General features: G+C 47.9%; 1 long non-coding RNA gene across 1 annotated transcript; it reads right to left on the bottom strand.

Moving 5' to 3' along the window:
• Positions 1-5,858: 5,858 nt before the first annotated feature.
• Positions 5,859-13,704, bottom strand: LOC120410756. Its single transcript, XR_005603085.1, has 3 exons — positions 13,253-13,704; positions 6,672-6,788; positions 5,859-6,369 (listed from the first exon to the last, which is right to left on the bottom strand). It is a non-coding gene; the product is annotated as an uncharacterized LOC120410756 (long non-coding RNA).
• Between the last annotated feature and the right edge of the window lie 6,245 nt (positions 13,705-19,949).

Here is a 19,949-nt window from a genome sequence, read left to right as displayed (position 1 = left end):
AATCCCCACTGGAAATGAGAAACTCCCCAGCTCATGGAAACACAGATACTCTGAGAATCCTGGTCCCAGAGCTGGCTTTTCATGTCCGCCCTCCTTTTATTTCAGCACTTTGGTGTTCTCTGCCAATGGCACTGCCCCAGAGTTCTTCTCCTGGGAGCTTCCCCTCCTGCTGCTCACTGAGGGATCTCACCTGTATTGTGCAGGTGTTGTCTACTATTTTTTGCTGTTTGTGACAGCATTGTCCTTTGTCTCCCCTTCTCAAACCAACCCCAACACTGCAGCACTGGAACTGCTGGGTGTTAGAGAGCTGGAAGCTGTGTCCTTGGACCCAGCACTGTGCTCTGCAGTGCATCTTCATCAGGAAATCCAGACCCAGCAGGATTTTGCCTGTATGACTTGTTTTCCTATGGATCCCATAATGAGCTTCTTTGAAAGCGTAGAAATGAAATCTTAGCTTGTTAAAGGAAAAAATGCTGCTTCTGTTCTTTTCCAATGTGGCTGGAGTTCCACCAAAACATTGCCAAAGTCATTTTGCCCATTAGGAAGAAAATGGATTACAACTCTGTAACAACTTCAGAAAACATCACTTCTAGATCAGAGCCAGTCACAAGATGGATTGGGCTGGTCATCGACGCTGCTAATTTTTAGGTAAAAGCATCCTACTGAGAACCCTCATTAATACCACTGCACTCGAGGCTCTTCCACACAGGGAGGCAGCTGGGTTGTGTCACTGAGATGAGAGGAAGCTGTGGTGGGACTGAGAGGAGGACAAAATCCATGAGAAATTAGGCTGGGAAGTTCAACATCTCATACAACAACTTGCTTCTGCTTCCATGAAAGTCACTGAAGCTTCAGACAAGCCCTAAATGTGTTAACAAGGCACCTGGCCCCAGATGTCCTGCTTGAAATAATGCCAGCTTGGAAGTCCTCAAGACAGAACATCAGATCTCTCCCAGGCTGTATTTGATATGATTTCTCATTGCAAAACCTGATGTTTAGTTGCTTTTATCATCTCTGATAACACCTCAAGCCTGGTCCCAGTTCTTTAAGAGAGCAAAGAAAAAAGCAATGCATTGGACACCCAGTAAAGGAGAATTTGTAGTATCCACAGTTAGTTTGAATTCAACTTAATTGTCTATTCCTCTGAGGTCTCTGAAGGATAAAGAATATGGAATAAAATATTTCTATCACCTCAGCCTTTCTCAAAACATTCACAACCTGTTAAACACTAGGGTCACTAACTTTGAAATGATCTCACAATTTGATTTCATTATATTTTAATTGCAAATGAAATATTGCAGGGCTCATGGAGAGTGAGAAGCTGGGACCAGGCAACATTAAACCCCTGCTTTTTGTCAATTCTCCAGCCAGATGTACTGCAGGCAGGTGCAACACAAACTCCCAAATACCCTGCTAACGTAAGGAGAGCCTGACCTAGAGGGACTGATGTGAATGGGCTTTTCAGCCCGCATGCTTATTCAGTCCTGGCTGGGGAAAGGCTGCCAGCCCCAGCACGCAGTGCCAGAAGCGTGGTGGTTTTTTTAATGCAAAGCTGCAAAACCACAAAACTCATTTTTACTAGTGGCCTTTTTACCACTAATTGTCAGGGTACTTAAAAAAAAAAAAAAAAAAAAAGAAGCTACTTTGGTCAGGGCTGAATTGACATCCCAGAGACGCTGCCCCGGCAGCTGCTCCTGCACCCCGCTGCTGCTTTCCCAGTGTTTGCATCCAAACTCCACTGGGTCCTGCCTGGATGAGTCAGACAGCTTTTTGGGTTGTTGTTTTATTTTTTTCTTGCAAAGCAGCTTTTGATTGTGAAATAAATCACCAAAAAATAGCTGTAGTGTTGGAAAAAGGGAGCAGAGTCAGGGTGGGAGTGCGGTCAAGGAGGGTGCAGGGCTGTGCCTGCACCAAGTGCTGTGTGAAGGTGGCTGTTTTCCCCCCTTGCCTTCGCTGTCTTTTTCTCTCTAAGAACACACAGGCCTATTTTGCTTGATTTCTAAAGTTTTTTACACATGGCCAGTCAGTAGCTACAGCTGGACTCACCGTCCCTTTGAGAGTTCATCCAGGTTTTGAACTCCTTTGCCCAGCTTTTAATTCTGATTCATTCCCTAATTCCATTAGAATTGGCGACATGTAAGAGGTGTATTTGTGAGCAGAGCCTGGCCTACTTTTTCCACCTCCTCTGCCGAGCATTTTACAAAGGGACTGAGCCAAGGCTCAGCTGGGGGCAGGGGGACTCTCAGCCAGGTGACCTTTCAAGCCCATCCAGTTCCACACTCTCCACACACTTTCATGGAGAACCCCAATTTCAAATGAAAAAAGGAGACCAGTCTATGTTGACAAGTTCCAATAAATTAAAACAACTCAATGTTCTTGGCCTACCTTATTTATAATTTTTGCCATGTTGCAGTTTTATTGAAGTGTAAGGGTTGGAAGGGATCTTAAAAATCACCTTGTTCCACCCCCTGCCATGGGCAGGGACACCTTCCACTGTCCCAGGCTGCTCCAAGCCCCATCCAGCCTGGCCTTGGACACTGCCAGGGATCCAGGGGCAGCCCCAGCTGCTCTGGGCACCCTGTGCCAGGGCCTGCCCACCCTCCCAGGGAACAATTCCTTCCCAATATCTATCTATCCTTGCCCTCCTCCACCTTAAAGCCATTCCCCCTTTTCCTGGCACTGCAGGCCCTTGTCCAGCTCTCTTGGAGCCTGTTTGGGCACTGGAATGGCCTCTAAGGTCTCCCTGGAGCCTTCTCTTCTCCAGACTGAGCAACCCAAACTCTCTTAGCCTGGCTTGGCTCTTTTCTCCCACCGCTGTCCAAGAGCCCAGATTGTCACGCTGGGTATCTGTTGTCACTTTTACAGACGGAAAATAGAGAAATTTCCAGCTTAAATGAGAAAGAACCAGAATGTGCAATAAAGCACTTGATGACTAATGGCTCAGGGACTGTGCTCGGTCACATTCATGTGGTGAAGGAATCTCCCTTCTACAAAGGGATTTTGTTATTGCTTGGTCTGTTTGTTATTTTTAGTCATTGTCTCCCAAATTTTTCCTGTGGTTCAGAAGTCCTAAGGTGATTTCCTCTCCCATTCTAAAGTCACATCTTCCCAGAGTCCAGCAACTACTGCAGGACTTCTTGGTTGTAAACTCAGGGTGGAAGCACTTTCCTCTACTTTTCCTTCTGTCAGCACATCCCAATTGTCTTTTTCTTTTCTTATTTTCCACTTCCCAGTATTTATAATTATCTCCAGAAAGTCCTCTTGGCCTCTCACCTGCCCAGGCTGGTTTATAGCAGTGCTAAATGCTCAAAACCATCCCTCTGGATTGGCCAGTGGCAGCTCCTGCCTGGCCCAGACCAGCAGGACAGGGTTTAATGGAGCACAAAATCTCCCAGCAGAGCAGCTGCTGAGGGAGCACTGGGCTGAATGGGAGGGGCTGGAGGGGTAGGACTGGCCCTGGAGGGGCAGGACCAGCCCTGCATGCATGCCCACCCCTTGCCTGGTTTCCCCTCCACAGCCATCACATGGTGTTCCATCGTCACACACTTGTTTGAGAGCTCTTTGCTTTTGGAGACATAATTTCAGCAGTAAACAGTTTATGGGGTTATTTACAGCTCAATTTCCTGAGCATCCTGCCAGAACACCAAGGGACTGCTGTGGTGTGTTGTCTGTTGAGTGTGGTCAGCAGCAGAGAAATCTTCCCGGAGTTTTTTAATGCATTTTGGACCCTTCTCCTTCTTCCCCTCCCCAGCCATCTCACTGGTACTGGTGCAAGCCTTACACATGGGAACACTGCAGCTAGAAAATTACAGGAACCCAGAAAGGCAATGAAAGAAAATAAAAATGGGTCTAGAATCACAAAATTCTATGGGATAACCTGTAATTTTCATAATTTTCAGGGTTCTTTTTTTTTTTTTTTAATTATCCCAAAGGATCTGTACTTGAGATCTGCCAGCACCCTGGGCAGGTGGGTAACTTGGCAGGGGAAAAAAGTTCCACTGCTGAGTTCAGAGGGAGATGCTAACAGGGCACCCTCATCCCACACCAGCAGCTGCTTGTTCTTGGACTGGATTTTGAATTTCACTTTTATTGCCTTTGAGCCTGACATTTTTCAAGCAAGCCCCCCAAAATCATTGAAACTTTGCTCTCATTTGAAGGCAGGGAAAACCTTACCCTCAACTGAAGTGAGTACAGAAACAAGGGAGCTCAAGGCAATTTGGAAACACGAAGTTGAGATATCCTATGATCTCTGCCCCAGAATGGGGCTGCTCTGGATTTCCTGGAGAACTCTGTTAACCTGAGGCTTAATTCATTAATGTTCAGTGCGTGGAGCTCCTTAACTGAAAGCGTCTAGAACAGTGCAGAAGGCTTTGCCTTAACGAAATACCAGTACTGTCACAGTAAAGATGGATATGGCCTTCCAGGGAACAGCTCTAAAGATTAATTCTCCAGAGCTGCAGCAGTGTCACGGTGGTTTGGGCTCCTCTAGGAGCCAGTTCCCCCAAAGACCCCTCAGTGACCCCAGGAGAAGGAACTGTTGCCCCATTGAGACACAAGGCACAGAGCTGCCTCTCCAAAGCACCAGCGAGGTGTGTCAGACCTCGGACCTGGTGAACTGAGGTTCTCTGGATGGTGTGAAAGCCCCCCAAATCACATGCCAGAGCGGTATGGCTGGACTGGGAGAGTTTGCAAGGAAAAGTCCTTGGGCAGGATCCAAGGCCAGCGCTGGCTGCAGAGCAGTGGGACAGCCCCGTGCCAGCTGCCTGCTCCACACGCCAGGCACAGCTCGGGCTCAGCAGGAGCAGACGCTGGGCACAGCAGCTGGGCAGCAGTAACAGCAGCCAGATGTGTGAGGTCTTCAGGCACCCTGTAGCTCAGCTGCCCGGGCTCTGCCGCCTCTGCTGGCCCTGGAGGGGACACGGTGACATTCGGCCGCATGTTGCCCAGGGCAGCGCAGGCGACTCGTGAGCTTGGGCTCCCTCCAAACCCATCTGGCTGCTGGTTCAGCCTGGCTGTACCCAGCCCTGCCTGGGCTATGGCACAACACGCCCGTGGCACCAGGAACCCTGGCACCCTGCACGTACAGCCCCCCACAGCCCGCCCGCTGCTGCCATGCCCTCGAGAAGGGCGTGTGCTGAGACTGTCCTGGGCGAGCCATCCGTGCTCCAGGGCCAGGCTGGGCTCCGGAGCCAGGCTCACACCAACCCTCTCCCCAGCTGGGCCAGGACCACGCGTGGCTGACAGTGACAGGCTTACATCAGACTTTGCCAGCTGTGGATGCCGCCCACAGCTGTTGGATGTGACCTCTCCTCCCTGCACCATTTGAGCTTGCTGGGCTTGGAGCAAGCGTGGACTCAGATAAACAAAAGCAGATACAGGAGGAGAGGAACCTGTTTGAGATTTGAGATGACGATTCTGCCCTCAGTTACACTTTCTTGAACTAGAGCAGATTTGGTTAGTAACAAGATACAGCCCTAATTCTGATTATTTTTACACCAGCATAGCCAATGAGTGTGGGAGAAGGAGCAGTGCTTTACACTGGCACTGGTGCAACACCAACCACCGCTGCTGTTCAGTGCCCTGGATATTTTCTCTGCAAGATGGTTTCAAACGCTTGCGAGAGCAGAAAACAAAGAAATGAAATACCAGCCTCGTGCAAACTTTAAAGTGAAAAATAAAATGTCCAGGAAATCCCTGCGAGGTTTTGGACTGAACAGGAAGATACATTACAGAACTTTTTCAACCTTTTTTGATTTTTTTTTCAACTTCCAAGCAGCAGAACACCAAAATGCTAACAAGCAGGGCAAATTGAGCAAAAATAAAATATTCTGTGGACTGGTTTAGAGAGTAAGGCAGTGTTTATTTTTCTATGCTTTACACTTTGGCCAGCATTTATCCCGAATGAAGGCAGCAAATGTTATTAGATTTCATGGAATGTAAATAAACAGTTATTGGTAAATACATTTTGGTGGTCTGCTTGTTACACTGCATGTCAGGAAAACTATAGGGAACTGGCAGGAGTTCAGACGTCTTCAAGGAACACAGAAAACAGACATATTTTACTAATTATAGCTAACAAAAACACTCTGAGATTACAGTTAAATTACATTAAAACATAACTTGTTGGCAAAGGCTGTGAGCATAATGCTTTGCCTATATCTTTCTGTATAATGTTTCATCGGAACAGAGCAGGAACATCGGGAAACCCTGGCACAGCCCACGCCGCAGTGGCCCTTGGGGCTGGGCCAGCTGGGCATTCTGGGGCCTGCAAGAGTTTCTGGAGGTCCAGTGGGGTTTCTAGGAGGACCATGACCTGGATTTGTCTGCAGCAGGGACTGCAGAGGGGTAACCCCACATCTCCATCTGCACCTGCAGAGGTGGGAAGGGAAGGAAAAAGAGGCACCTGCTGAGTGGCCCCAGAGAGGGCTGGGGGGCAGGAGCGGTGGGAGGTGAGGGGCAGGGGCAGTGGGAGGTGAGGGGCAGGGGCAGTGGGAATTGAGGGCTGGGGTGGCAGGGGCAGTGGGAGGTGAGGGGCAGGGGCAGTGGGAATTGAGGGCTGGGGGGCAGGGGCAGTGGGAGGTGAGGGCTGCACGGCTGGAGCTCCCAGAGGAGCTTTTGTCCCCACACCACCGTGCCTGGAGGGACTGAGCCACCTCCAGCCAAGTCCTCACCGGGCTGTGAGCTGGGTGCCAAGGCTGTTCCACAGCAATGCTCCTTCTGCCTCTGGATCTGCTCTGCAGCACCTCTGGGACAAGAAAGACAGAAAGGATGGCTCTGGTGTGGAGCTCCTGTGGACACAGGGACATGCTGTCAGGATGCAGGGACCTCCAGCAGCTGATTGCAAAGTTAAAATGGGAAACATGCCTTGACCCAAGCCTGGAATTCCCATTCAGTGGGTCCCCATTTCAATGAAGGATTTCCCTCATTACAGGCGGGGCACTGGGCCAGCTGACCCCATGCCCACGATGCCCAGGCGCTGGTTGGGGCATGGTCTGAAGGGCTCTGGCAGCCCTGCTCACGCCTGGGGAGGGTCTCTGGCTGAGCACCCCCTTTGCTGCTCCCCAGCTCCCCTCGCACTGTCAGACCCAGCCCATGGCACTCCTGCTCCATCACCAGTACAAACCATTCCTGCAGGAGCAGAGCACAGGAGGGAAGGGAGGGCTTTCTGCAGAAATCATGTTTTAATGATGTCCAGGGTTTTCAGGACAAAGGGGCTGTTGTGAGTGCTGTCCCGCACACGCCCGCAGCACTGCGAGGGGCAGACATGCAGATCAGCTGCAGGGATGCTTGCATTACACTGAGCTCGATTATAAACCATTCAGTTCAGTTTTGAAGCACAGTTTGCATGAAATAACTCAATTAAGAGAGATGCTCAGAAGCGTTGCATGTAAGCAGCATTTGGGGCACAAAAAACCAGGTGCAATATCTGTTCTGTTCTCCCACAGTTGCACCTCAGGAGATGACATTATTGTTACTTTACAGAAAGTCTCCAAACTAGAAAAAAATTCCTTCCTTCAGCTGTGGGATATTAAGGCTGAGTGGTCCCTGGCAGGGTGATGCAGTGGGGCTGGAGGCTTGGCTGGCCACGATGACGATCCATTTTAAACCCAGGTAAATCAAGGTGGTCATTTAATCTGACCCCAGTTTATGAGGAAGACATGAATCATTTTGTCTGCCAAGTAAATGAAAGGTGAATGCACAGGCTGATCTCCCCAGAATATTAATAACACCCCTGCCACTGTGCACCACTCCAGAAACATGCAGTTCCCGGGGACTGGGTTATTCTTGCGTCCACGCCCGCGTGTAAAGAAATCATGTAATGAAATCATGCTTCACCATTACCCCGGGGTAATCTCTTCACTTGGACTGTCTTTATGTCACATTTATGGCCTGTTCTTTGCTGGGAAGATTTTTACAGGGGATCTGAAGTTTAAAAGAAGACAGATGACAAGCTGTGATCGCGAGGAAGAGAGGCTCACCATATGGAAATAGAAAGCCCTGGCTCCCTCCCCTACCCCTCCTCCCCCCTCCCCTGCCGAGTTTCTCTACTTCACATGATGCTATTGGGATTTGAAGATCAGAATACAAATTAAATTATTAAATGAGGAACAACAACAACAAAAAAAAAAAAAAAAAAAACCAACAAAACTCAGGCCTTTCCCCTCCATCCTTCCATGTGATCAGTAATTAAAAATCAAAGTGGGGAAAACAACCCCGCTGGAAGCTGGCATTTGGGATCCAGCTCAGTTGCCAACAGAAGGATGTAATGGTCATGTCTGTGCCTTTGCATGCTATGGGGGTTCATGCATGAACTGCTTCTAGAGCTAAGACATTATTTTAATGGCAGACTTATTATGGGGCATATTTATTGCATTATTTATTATTTACTTACTGGGAAAAGCAGGAGCACCACCCCTCAATACAGTGCATGTCTCCAGCACTGGACTTCTTGTCACCAAAAACCACTCAGTGTCCCCAAAACCAGGACAACTGAACCCCCATCAAATGCTTTTTAGCCATTAATCTCTGCAACCTGAATGTGTGGCAGCAACCCCTTAAAGCCTGGGCAGCGAAAGAGAAATGAATGAATCTATTTCAGGTGGACAGAACTTGAGCTGTGGCAGTTTCCAGGTTTATTTTGATGGGGCAAGTTTTAAAGGAGTTGATGATGTGGCCAGACAGGGCCCATCCCAGGGCAGGCCACGCTGTGCTCCAGGGGCACTCCCTGTCCCTGGTTCAGCTCTCAGCCCTCCCACCTGCACCCCCTGGGAGTTACCGGGGATTTTGCATTTTTGAAAAACCCCAACCACACACAGCAGGCCCTGAGCTTGTAAAATTTGGCCCCATTTTCAACACTGGCCTTGCAAGGCTCGGGCTCAGCTGTTGGCCTCAGTGGCCAGACTTGCAGAATTAGCACTTGGTCCCCTTAGTGCAGGTTTGGGCTATGGACATCCCGTTTAGGTACCCATGTTTGAACACTGTTTCCTTGTAGCCAAAATAAATAACTGAATCAATGCTACACAGAGTTTAATCTAAACAGGTAATGGAGTCAAGCTCAGATATTCCCTGTGTTCCATCAGCAGGTCCTGGAGATGGCAAACTGAAGCCTGCTTTTATAGTGTGCCAGCTCAGGGACCTGTTCCCAATTTGCAGATTTGGCCTGTTGCATTCTAAAAGATGTTTAATATACTCGATGCCTGTTTGTGTTAATGTTTACCATTGAAGTTTTTCATTATTTGATGTTATATTTGGCCATAGCATTAAAATTCCATTGGACCAACTGAAATCTAGTGTCAAATCAAAGCCAAAGAAGCATCTTTGTGATAGACTTTCAGCTCCCATCCAAGCACTTTAAAAAACAAAAATCAATTGTAGGTGTTTTCTTTGTAGCTTTTCTTCCTTTTGCAGAGAAACAGCAAGCACTTTATTTATTAGCTGGTTTTTATATGCACAGCTCTGAAAGAGCTGATCCCACAGCCATGGACCAGCAGGGCAGCACAAGTTGCTCTGCCAGGAGGGCACAGCTCCATCCCTGCCAGGCTCAGGAGGGAGTGGGGATGGCTGACAGCTGCCCCGAGCCCTTCTCCAGGCCCAGCATTTGGGATAACAGGATCACCTAAATGCCAGTGCCCTGGGCACAGCTCACGGACTGCACCAATTCTGCTGCGTGGAAACGGCCTCTTGTTATTTGGGTCAGGGAATCACAAAATCCCACAATGGTTTGGGTTGGAAGGGACCTCAAAGCCCATCCAGTCCCACCCCTGCCATGGGCAGGGACACCTCCCACTGTCCCAGGCTGCTCCAAGCCCCAATGTCCAGCCTGGCCTTGGACACTGCCAGGGATCCAGGGGCAGCCCCAGCTGCTCTGGGCACCCTGTGCCAGGGCCTGCCCACCCTCACATGGTCAACCTTTGAGCCCCAAAGAAAAATCCATTTCCCGTTTCCCAGACCCCGGAGCTGCAGGGAGAACAGGCCTGCCCTGAGAAGCCTCAAGCTTTGATTCACAAAACTTAGGCTTAAGCACAGGCCTAAAATGAGACACCTGCCCTGGGAGCTGCTTAAAGTGAGGTGCCTGAATGAGCTCTGCCCCTAGCGAGGAGCTCACCTGAGCTGGGCCCGGCTGTCCTCCCTCTGCTCGCAGACCAAGGGCAGGATTTTCTCATGGCAATTCAGTGATAAAGGATCGGGAGTCTATCCCCACGTGCTGTGGGGACTCACAGCCTTTGGGGGATGCTGAGGACCTTCGGCACTCACAGAGTTGGAGCCTGCAAATCACACACGGCTCACAAAGCCCCTGGTGTGGCTCAGCAAGGCCACAGCGAACATAAAGGGAGGTCTGCCTAAGTCCAGATGTTTCTGAATTCAAAGGAAAATATGATGGCCTGGATTAAAAACTGGGAACCAGCATTTAAACATAAAGCTGGGAGGGTAACTTTGAGGAACAGTCAGCAGATATTCTCTTGGCCAGTTAAAAGGGAAGCTCTGTGAAAAGTCTCTTCTGCAGTCCACCAAAAAACTGCCAAAGTGGACCAGGATGTTTCAAACTGTGTCCCCTCTGCAGAATATGTCCTCCAAATTTTTTATCAAAATTAAGCTACTTTGCATTTCAGTGAACTTTTTCTTTTTTCCAGGATGGTGTTTTTTGATTTTAATGATAATAAATTCAATTCTGTAAATGTCATCTCAGTACATATGAACATTTCTTTTGACAGTATTAATTGGCATATTTTGATTAATGAAGAGTTCCCACTTTGTTCCAAACTGGATTTCTTTCTGAAATGGGAAAAAAATGCCTTCAAAACTTTTCTCAGCTTTAGTTAGATGCTGAGAAACCAAGAAAAAAGATCCACAGCATTGTAATGAAGTAAGAATTCTATACTTCCAATATGTTAGCAACAGATCTGAAAATCACATCCAGTCCTGGGATTACTCACAGGAAAATGTTCTCCTTTAGAGGTACACAAGAAGTTGGACATTTTGGGAAAATGAATCCACATTCCTAAGAAGTTCCAATGGCCTGAGGCCAGTCAGATGACCCTTGTTAGGGTGAGATTGAGATCTCAGCACTCAGCCTGTTAGAATGGCTTACTGGACTGTTTATATTTCTGCTTATCTGGATCTTTTTATCCTGAAGGGCATCATTTTAATATATCATTGATCTGATTTCCTAAAAGCCTCTGACATCCCAGAGTTACTGGCTGAGATGCTACACACTACTGGTGCAAAAGTGAAGAAAGCCAACTTCCTCCCAACACTAGCATTGATTGTAGCGAGCAGCTTAGGGTGGTGTACCACATCTTCCCACATCAGCATCTGCTTTTTTATGTTTCTGCTAAAATATACTGTCCAAAGGGAGGAATAGGTTAAGGTTTACTTTGTGACCTTGTTGCTGCTGCTGGCTGTGAGCAGCAAAAAATCTGTTAGTATTTAAAAGTTCAGTAAATTGTTCCCTCTAGAAAAAAACGTTTGGTGCTGGAGTTAGTGCAGGTGCAAAGCTGCAGATGCTGGTGCTCAGGTGCTTGCTGCTGCTCTCACCATCACTGCTGCCACCTCCTCTTGACAGGCACCTTTACAGCACCTCCTGCCTAGAGCTGAACCCCTGCCTCTGGTGTCACCCCCTGGCCCTTAATGCTAGCCCCTGGTTTAGGGGGTGCCATTCCCTGGTTCAGCTGGTGCCATCACTTGGCTATGTGGTGACCTGCTGCTGTCCACCCTGAGCCTCTCCTGGCCCAGCCTGAGGCCGTTCCCTCTCCTCCTGTCCCTGTTCCCTGGGAACAGAGCCCGACCCCCCCGGCTGCCCCCTCCTTTAGGTGGGTGTAGGATATGCTGTGGTCTGCCCTGAGCCTCCTCTGAGGAAGACTGAGGGGCTTGGATCTGACCATTCCAACAGCTGGGCCGGGCTCTTCTGTGTGAATTGGATTGTTCCATTGGCTCCACTGAGCAAACTCAATTTTTATTAGCAGAGGATCACAATATCAGCACTTGCTGAGCTATCCCGAGTCATGTCGGTGACGAATCTGGCCTCCAGACACAGTTGTCATATCTGCCACTTCCAAATAAAAGGGGCTCATTGTATCAATGAAATGGCATCAGAGCTGAGGCAATATGTTAAACATTAGCCACAATGCTCACAGGCCTAGGAAGGCCTGATAAGCCATGATTAAACTTAATTATGGATTATTTTATATTACCTACCTCCAAGCACTGTGGAAAATTGCTTCCTTTTAACTGCCTTGGCGGCTCTCTCTGACCATGCACATTCTGGGGGAGCTTTTTCCATGATTGATGTATTTGTTTACCAAGCTCCTTGCTCAAACACTGCCGATGCTCCCTTTAATCAGAGGTGTGAACACCTTAATAGTTGTCAGAGCCCACATTAACCTCTTGATTAAAAGACATCCTCACACTTACCATTAAAGAAATACATGAAACTAATCAAATTTCTATTCTCAGTATAAACCCCACAATGGGCAAATAATTTGGTGTTCATGGACTTGGCTCCTTGGGATTTCATCAAGTTGTGTCTTAGAAGGGAAATGGATTTTTTCCTATTTTTCCCCTTTTACCAGGGGGAGGGAAGGGTTTTGGTGGGCTGGGTTCTTTTTTTGCATTTGCCTAAGGGCAAAAAGCTTCATGAACATAATTTTTCACTCGAATTCCTTTGCCTGCTTATCTACCCTGGCTATTACTCTCTTTGGCTGCAGCAATATTACCAATAAAATAAACATGTCAAAATTCAGAAGCACAAACAGGTTCATCTGTGACACTAATTTTGCCTGGCAAATAATTCTCCTTGTTTCTGTAAGGGCTTCAATTTCTTGTGGATTCAAAGCAAATTTATCTTAAATTTGATGCCTCCGTCTTATTTTTCTTTCCCAATCTCATTAGAGTAAAAATAGCAAGGATATCCATATGATTAAAGACTTCATGTGCAAGAAAGCAATCTGGTCATAGTGCTCCTTAGCTTTATGTACTTCTTTCTATTTGACAACATTAATTTGCCATCTGTCAGCTCAGTTACAGAGTTTACTTGCTGCTTGCTTGGCGTTCACCTCCCCCTTTTTCGTTGTCAGCTGTTTTTAATAGTTTGGCCTCCTTGAGTGGGCCATTTATGCAGATTTGAAACAGGAGAAATCCTAAAAACTGACCATATGGGAACCCACTTTGTACTCCCCAGGCTGGCATAGCCATGCACAGACCTCCTCCCCCTTCTAGGCATCCCCAGCACTTAAAAAATCCAATTTTTCCATACCTCCATAGCACCTTCCATCTGGGGAACTCCAGATCATCACACCACAGATAGAAACAGATGAATTTTGCTCTCTTGGGCAGGTCAGCTGAATTGTCCAAGATTTCCTGGGAGCTGCATTCAGCCCTGAACATGCAACCAGATAAACGGAAGAGATTTTTAAGATCACAGAAGGAAGGTGACCAGCACAAAACAATCATGGCCAGGCAAACCCTCACAAGACCCTCCAGCACCCAGGGGACCCTGGGGCCACGTCCTGCCCTGCCTGGTCCCATGGGCAGCGCAAGAAAACACAGAGCTGGTACTTATCTCACACAGACATCTGCAATAAAGGCTATGGATGTATCCTTAATTGATTTTTCAATCTTTTGTGGTAATTGTTGGAATTCCTCACGAGGTTTCTTTTTCACCTAAAAGCCTTCATTTTAGGAAAAGAAATCAGGTTGCTCAGAGAAGTTGTGGATGCCCATCCCTGGAAGAGTTCAAGGCCTGGTCAGGGGAAGGTTCCCTGCCCATGGCTGGGGATTGGAACTAGATGTTCTTTAATGTTCCTTCAAACCCAAACTGTTCTGTGATGGTTCTATGAAAAAAGCAACACTTTACATCAGGGTTGGTATTTCCAGCAAAGGAAAGATGGCAAAGGTTTCCTAGGCCTGACAGCCCAAGCCCAGCACAAGCAGCCATGAGAAGATCACCCCAGAAAGGGAAGTCTGACTGTGAGGCAGAGCCAGAGCAACACCTCCAGCCCTGCTGCCCCGGTGGGAGCCCAGCCAGATGTGTGCCTGCCTTTGGGGCTGGAGCGGCCCTGTAATTTATAACACTCTCCAGGCTGCTCTCATTTATGTGGGGGCCAGTGCTCAGCTCATTCAGACAGAGTTCAAAGGCTGCCCCGACCAGCTCTGCAGGCGGGGTGGCCACTGGCCAGGCCCAGGCCAGCACCTGGCACCGTCCACTCATCACACTTGGATCCACCCATGGCTGTCTTGCACAAAGAGGGCTGATGGGCAGCTGACTGCTCTAACAGGCTACCAAATGGTCATCCCACCTCCTCCAGGTGCCTGGCAAGCTCGGCTTTGCATCACCTCTCTGTAATGCACAGATACGCCCAGATTGATGCAGGGTGCAAAAATGTCCCACAAAGATACCTCAACAGGGTGTGATGGTGACAAAGCTCATCCCATCGTTGTCTGCCAAAGACACAACCTCAGGTGGGTACCAAAGGCAGTATTTCACAATTCTGAAATGTAATCCCTGCTGCAAACATTTCCAGTATCAGCACACACTGGATTCAGGTATCCAAATATTTAAGAGAACCTTTTGGGGCAGCATTGGCCAAACCCTGCCTTGTGTAGACAACATGCTGGTATAGATGACAGAAGTTATAATAGCAAAACAAATCCATCAATGCTTTGACCCAACAGAAATAGTGGAAGAAAAAGAACATCAGCATGATGTTGTTGGCAAAATGTGGCTAAAATGTTCAGTTTAAGGAAGCTGAGACATTTTTATTTATAATAAGGCCTGACAGCTTTCAGGACACGCTGTCTTTACAGAGACTGGATTGATTTTAGAAGCTCATTCACTTGCACAAGGGTTTAGTGAACCAACCAGACCTCCTCCTTCTCCTCTCTGAGAAGACTCATTAGCTGCAGGGAACTCAGTGTGAAAGGGAGGTGTGTGTGAGGTACGCGTAATTACACCAGCACCTCCGAAATAAATCACCAAGCTACTGTTGATATGACTGCAAACCTGGAACTGATCCTCATTTTGGGCTGGGAGAAGGTCTTCAGCAACACTCTATAAACTACAAAGAAAAGAAAAGGAAATTGACTTTAAAAGCAGCATTTTAATAATACTGAGGTGTTGACAAAACCTTCAGAGAGCAAAGGAGCTCCATCACATGGGATGGACTCACTGCTTAAGAAGTGGCTCCTGGCATCTGCTTGGAGCTTTGTTGGGGACAGTAATTCACTGGCTGAGTGACTGCTGCTGTCCCTGGTGCCTGGAGGAGATGCTGGGGTGGCAAACAGGCTGCAGGGGTTTATAAACTGGTACTGCCTGTGACACTGACTGTCCAAGTGCACTGATCCCTTAAATATCCATGATCAAGTCAAAGACATCAGCAGTGTTCCACACTTGCACATCCTGTGTAATATCACAGGTGCCTCTGCTGCCCTCTCTCCAGCTGTGACCACCACCAGGGACAGCGCAGGACATCTTCCAGTCCCCCTCCCCACGTGGGCAGCAGCCACACCACCAGGACTCACTTTAACTACAGGGACAAAAGAACTGCACTTACATATATTTTGGTCATGCCCTGCTATTTCTACCTACTAAAAAGGAAATTAAAACCCTTGAAGTAACCGAGTTTTACAGATCTTCCTGTCCTGAACTTGTGCTGCTGTCCTGGGTCATCTGCAGAGCAAGGTCCTGGCTGAGACTGCAGGAGAGAGACAGCACAGTCCAGCACTGCTCCCGTGCTCTCCTCCTCCCTGCCTGCCTTCACTCCCTTCGTCTCCCTCTCAGCTTTCCTTTCCTCAAACACTTTGAAGCTTCTTTTGCATTGTGGTTGGTTTTCAGATGCGCCATAAAAATGCACGTGCTGGGAATACTGTGGTTAAGATATGGGAATGCAAACATTGTGGAAATAACTTGGCTTTTGTTTTTCTTTTCCTTCCCCTTTTTTCCTTTCTGTAAACCCACTTTTCCACTTCTTCAGTATGTTGGCACTCAGAACTTGCTTGGCCTGTTAATAGAAACAAGGACTGAAGGGGGTCACAGCAATGATCTGTTTTGAGAAACGAGCAGAGGCTGCTGCAGCTCTCAGCCAGGACTCCAGCAGGTAATTCCATGTGGAAGGACCTGCACGTCCAAGCATTCCGCTGTTGGGAGCTCAGTGGCTGTGACCCATGACCCTCCATGCCCCAGCTGGCACTGTCTTCATGCCTTGCGTGTGCCCAGCCCCTGCCTGCCCGTTCCTCTGCCCCAGAAGATTGTTCTCACCCATTTCTGACCTCTCCTTTGACTTTTGGCTGGCTGCTGTCCATGGGCCCTCTCCAGGCCCTCCCATATCCCTTCCTTCTCCCAGGTGACCTCTGAGGTGACCATTAGCTCTTGTGGCTGCCCACAGCCTTCTCCTCCGGGGTGCTCACTGCGCTCTCCCTGCATGGCTGAAGCTGTAAATGCTTTTGCATCCCAACAGCACAGCTGAACCACCCTGGGGAGTCACTGCTGCATCTCCACGTGGGCTGAGACACCCCACAGGATCCTCACAGTGAGCCTCAACCCATCCCACACAACAATGAGCACTTACAGTAGGAGGAGCAAGTTCATGGTACTGGCTCCCTCAGTGACCTTCACTATCGCATGCCCTGTGCTCTCTAAAAAAACCCACAAATATTTTACTGGCATTAGAGTTTGGGTTTTTTCAGTGCTTCAGCACCGAAAAGACAAAAAGCATTTTCTTTCTTCCATCAATGGCTCCTATTACATCATCATCAACCTCTGCACCATCTTCAGGCCACCACACCCTGCCTCTATCTTCACACATCAAAGGAAGAAAAGACAAGTATTCCACTCATGTCACCTGACTCAGAGAGCCTACACCGTCCTCCACCGTCCACGAGGGGCCTTGCAGGAGAGAATTCACTTCTAAGGGCCAGGCCAATGCCCCAGGCACTTCCCTCCTCCCAAAGTCTCACTCTTCCTCCTAGGAAGAAGCATTTTTCAGAGCACAGTTTTTGCCTTGCTGGTAAAGAAAATGTTCCCATGTTTTTTCAAAAAAGACTCAAGATGTGATACCAATACAAAAAGAAAAAAAAAGGTTTATTTTTTATGATCTTTTATTTCCTGCTTTGTTTTGGTTGGACTGTCATAGAATCCTGTATCACAGACTGGTTTGGGCTGGAAGGGACTTTATAGACCTTACAGCTCATCCAGCCCCACTCCCTGCCATGGGCAGGGACACCTTCCACTGTCCCAGCCTGGCCTTGGGCACTGCCAGGGATCCAGGGGCAGCCACAGCTGCTCTGGGCACCCTGTGCCAGGGCCTGCCCACCCTCCCAGGGAACAATTCCTTCCCACTATCCCATCCATCCCTGCCCTCTGGCAATGGGAAGCCATTCCCCCTTGTCCTGTCCCTGCATCCCTTGTCCCCAGTCCCTCTCCAGCTCTCCTGGAGCCCCTTTAGTCACTGGAACAGGCTCTGAGGTCTCCCCAGAGTCTTCCCTTCTCCAGGATGAGCAGCCCCAGCTCTCCCAGCCTGTCTCCAGAGCAGAGGGCTCCAGTTGCTCTTCAGTTTTTCAGTCTTCATCACTGTCTTGGGGACATCTTTATCCTGTTCCTGCAGTGCTTTGGACACTGATGGCTGTTCCAAAACTCTTCTCAAAAGCAGAATAACACAAGGGTGATTTGAGCTCCTTTTCTCTGGCCTGTTGCAAAGTGCCTGGGGAAGTGCTGTTGTAGGCAGATCATAATTAATAATTAGCATTATTTATAGTGGGGCCTGCAGAACAGAATTGAAAGTGTCATCAGATTTTACATCCAAAATATTGTCTCAGTCAGTCCTTTCTAATTCCCAGGCATTGCTGTGGGAAGATACAATTGCACATGTGAATACTTTCCCATGCCTCCTCTCCATGTGCCTATTTCCATGTGTAAAGCATCTGGGAATGCTCGTAGGGGCTCATTGGAAATGCAGTGTGTGTGTGTAAATTGTTGCTTGTCTACATCTGTGTATCTAATTGCATGTGAAAATCACTACTTGAGTTGCATCAATGAAATACAACTTTTTGAAAATACAGCTTGCATGTGTTTCTCATTCATTTTAGTGAGGCACAAGATGATCCAGTTGAAAAACAGTAGCTAAGACCAGATGTTCTTCTGTTCCTACAGCGTGAGAGAAGCAGCTCAGCCCTAAGAAACTCAAAGCTGCTCAGCTTATGATACTTGCAGTATCATGGGAGAGAAAGATCATCTCCTCCAGTGGCCTCCCTTCCCGAGGACCCACTGCCAAAGGAAAATGGCAGGAGTTCACCTTTGCTAACAGGAATTTAGAATCAAACACCAAGGCTTCTTCAAGTGCTGATGAGCGATGGCTGGAGATGTGCTGTGGTCATTTAGTGGGTTTGGAGGCAACCAGGGGACACTCCTGGGGACACTCCTGGCCAGTTAAGACTGGACATATGGCAAAGGTTTAATAAAATATAAGATGGGAAGGGTAACTTACACAGCTTTGCCAAGCTGTCATTTTTAAACTATGCACCTTATTTCTAAACAATTGAGTTTTAAAAGTTTAGTAACTCCTTGAGTTTTTCCACAGCTCTGCTGCTACTGTGGTCATATTTCCAAATTCAATGTACCTCTTACTCCTCCACTTAAAACATTCACTTTTCATTTAGACCTGCAGGAAAAACAAAATCTGGATTACTTTCAAATTATTGGCCAAGCTCGAAGAGACATCCCAGCCCTTTATGGGGTGCAGATAAAAGAGCTCACAGTCCCTGCTCTGCCAGGAAAAATGTTCACTTTCTGTGAAAAGCATTAAGAAATCAAATGAAGCGCTTATTAAACTTTTAGATGCAAGAATTTGTGAATTGGACAACGATGCATGTCTATGTCAGACCCTTGAGATGAGATGGAGCCTGTCATAAACTGCTGCTGGATGCATAAATGAGACTGCCTGTGCCCTCCCCCAGCTGCAGAGTATTGAAGTAGGAGCTGGGGCTTGAAAGCACTCTTTGTGAGGATCAGCCCCGAAGATTTATGTGGAAGAACCTTCTCTTTATTTACCAGCTTGCTGAGACTGACAAAGTAGCCGATATCTTGGAGCCTCCAGCCTGAGAGCCTGGCTTGTAGCAATATTTGTCAGTGACTGTACCTGCTTTGCTATTTATTTTTCAGTGCCCTGACCTGCACATGTCCTCCTGTCCTGTCAACAAAGGACCTTAAATGAAAGAATCTGCTCCACACTCTCTTCCCTTCCACCTCTTCCAAAACCCTCAAATAAACCCATTCTGGGTGCTCTCTTCCAGGACCCATGAACCTAATCCTTCACTTTCCAAAGCAGCATTGGATATTTCATGGTCATTCCAAAGCATTAGTGATCCTTCTGAAGAGAGGTGTTTGAGTTGGCAGAGGTGCTCGCTGCCCAGCAGCAGCACCTGAGGGAGTGAGGACCATTAAAGAGTTCTCCTTCTGCCCATCAACTCTGAGGTCACCTTCACAAACACTTCCAGGCTGTACTGGGAAGTCAAGTCATGTCTCTGCTTATCAACACCACGGACTTTGCTGCTGCTGCTGCTGCTAAACCCACAAGCAGCTGGGGCTTGCAGAGCCCACTCTGAGTTCTAGCAGCTACAGAAAGCTTTTCACTTCTTACTGCTAAACTTACTGCATTTGGTCTATAAATGGAGGCAGGACAGTATCTCAGGTTTTGAATGCAAATATGTGAATGGGATGGTTTCCCTAATCTCCCTTACAGGAAAACTGGCACCTGGATCCCACAGAGTGCTCTGGATGAAGGACAGTGTCCCTAAGAGTATTCCCTGTTAAGCTTCCATGTTTCTACCTCTCATCTGATTGTTTTGCCATGTGTTTCCTTTCCCAGCTTTATGTGGCAGTTCAGATGATCTAAAATCATCTTTAAATGTCCTGGGACATTTTCCATTTGTTGTGGGTGACTCAGCAATCCCACAATGAT

This window comes from Corvus cornix, chromosome 13 (genome assembly GCF_000738735.6).
Source record: "Corvus cornix cornix isolate S_Up_H32 chromosome 13, ASM73873v5, whole genome shotgun sequence".
Lineage (NCBI taxonomy): Eukaryota > Metazoa > Chordata > Aves > Passeriformes > Corvidae > Corvus > Corvus cornix.
This window is presented reverse-complemented; position numbering and strand designations above follow the sequence as displayed.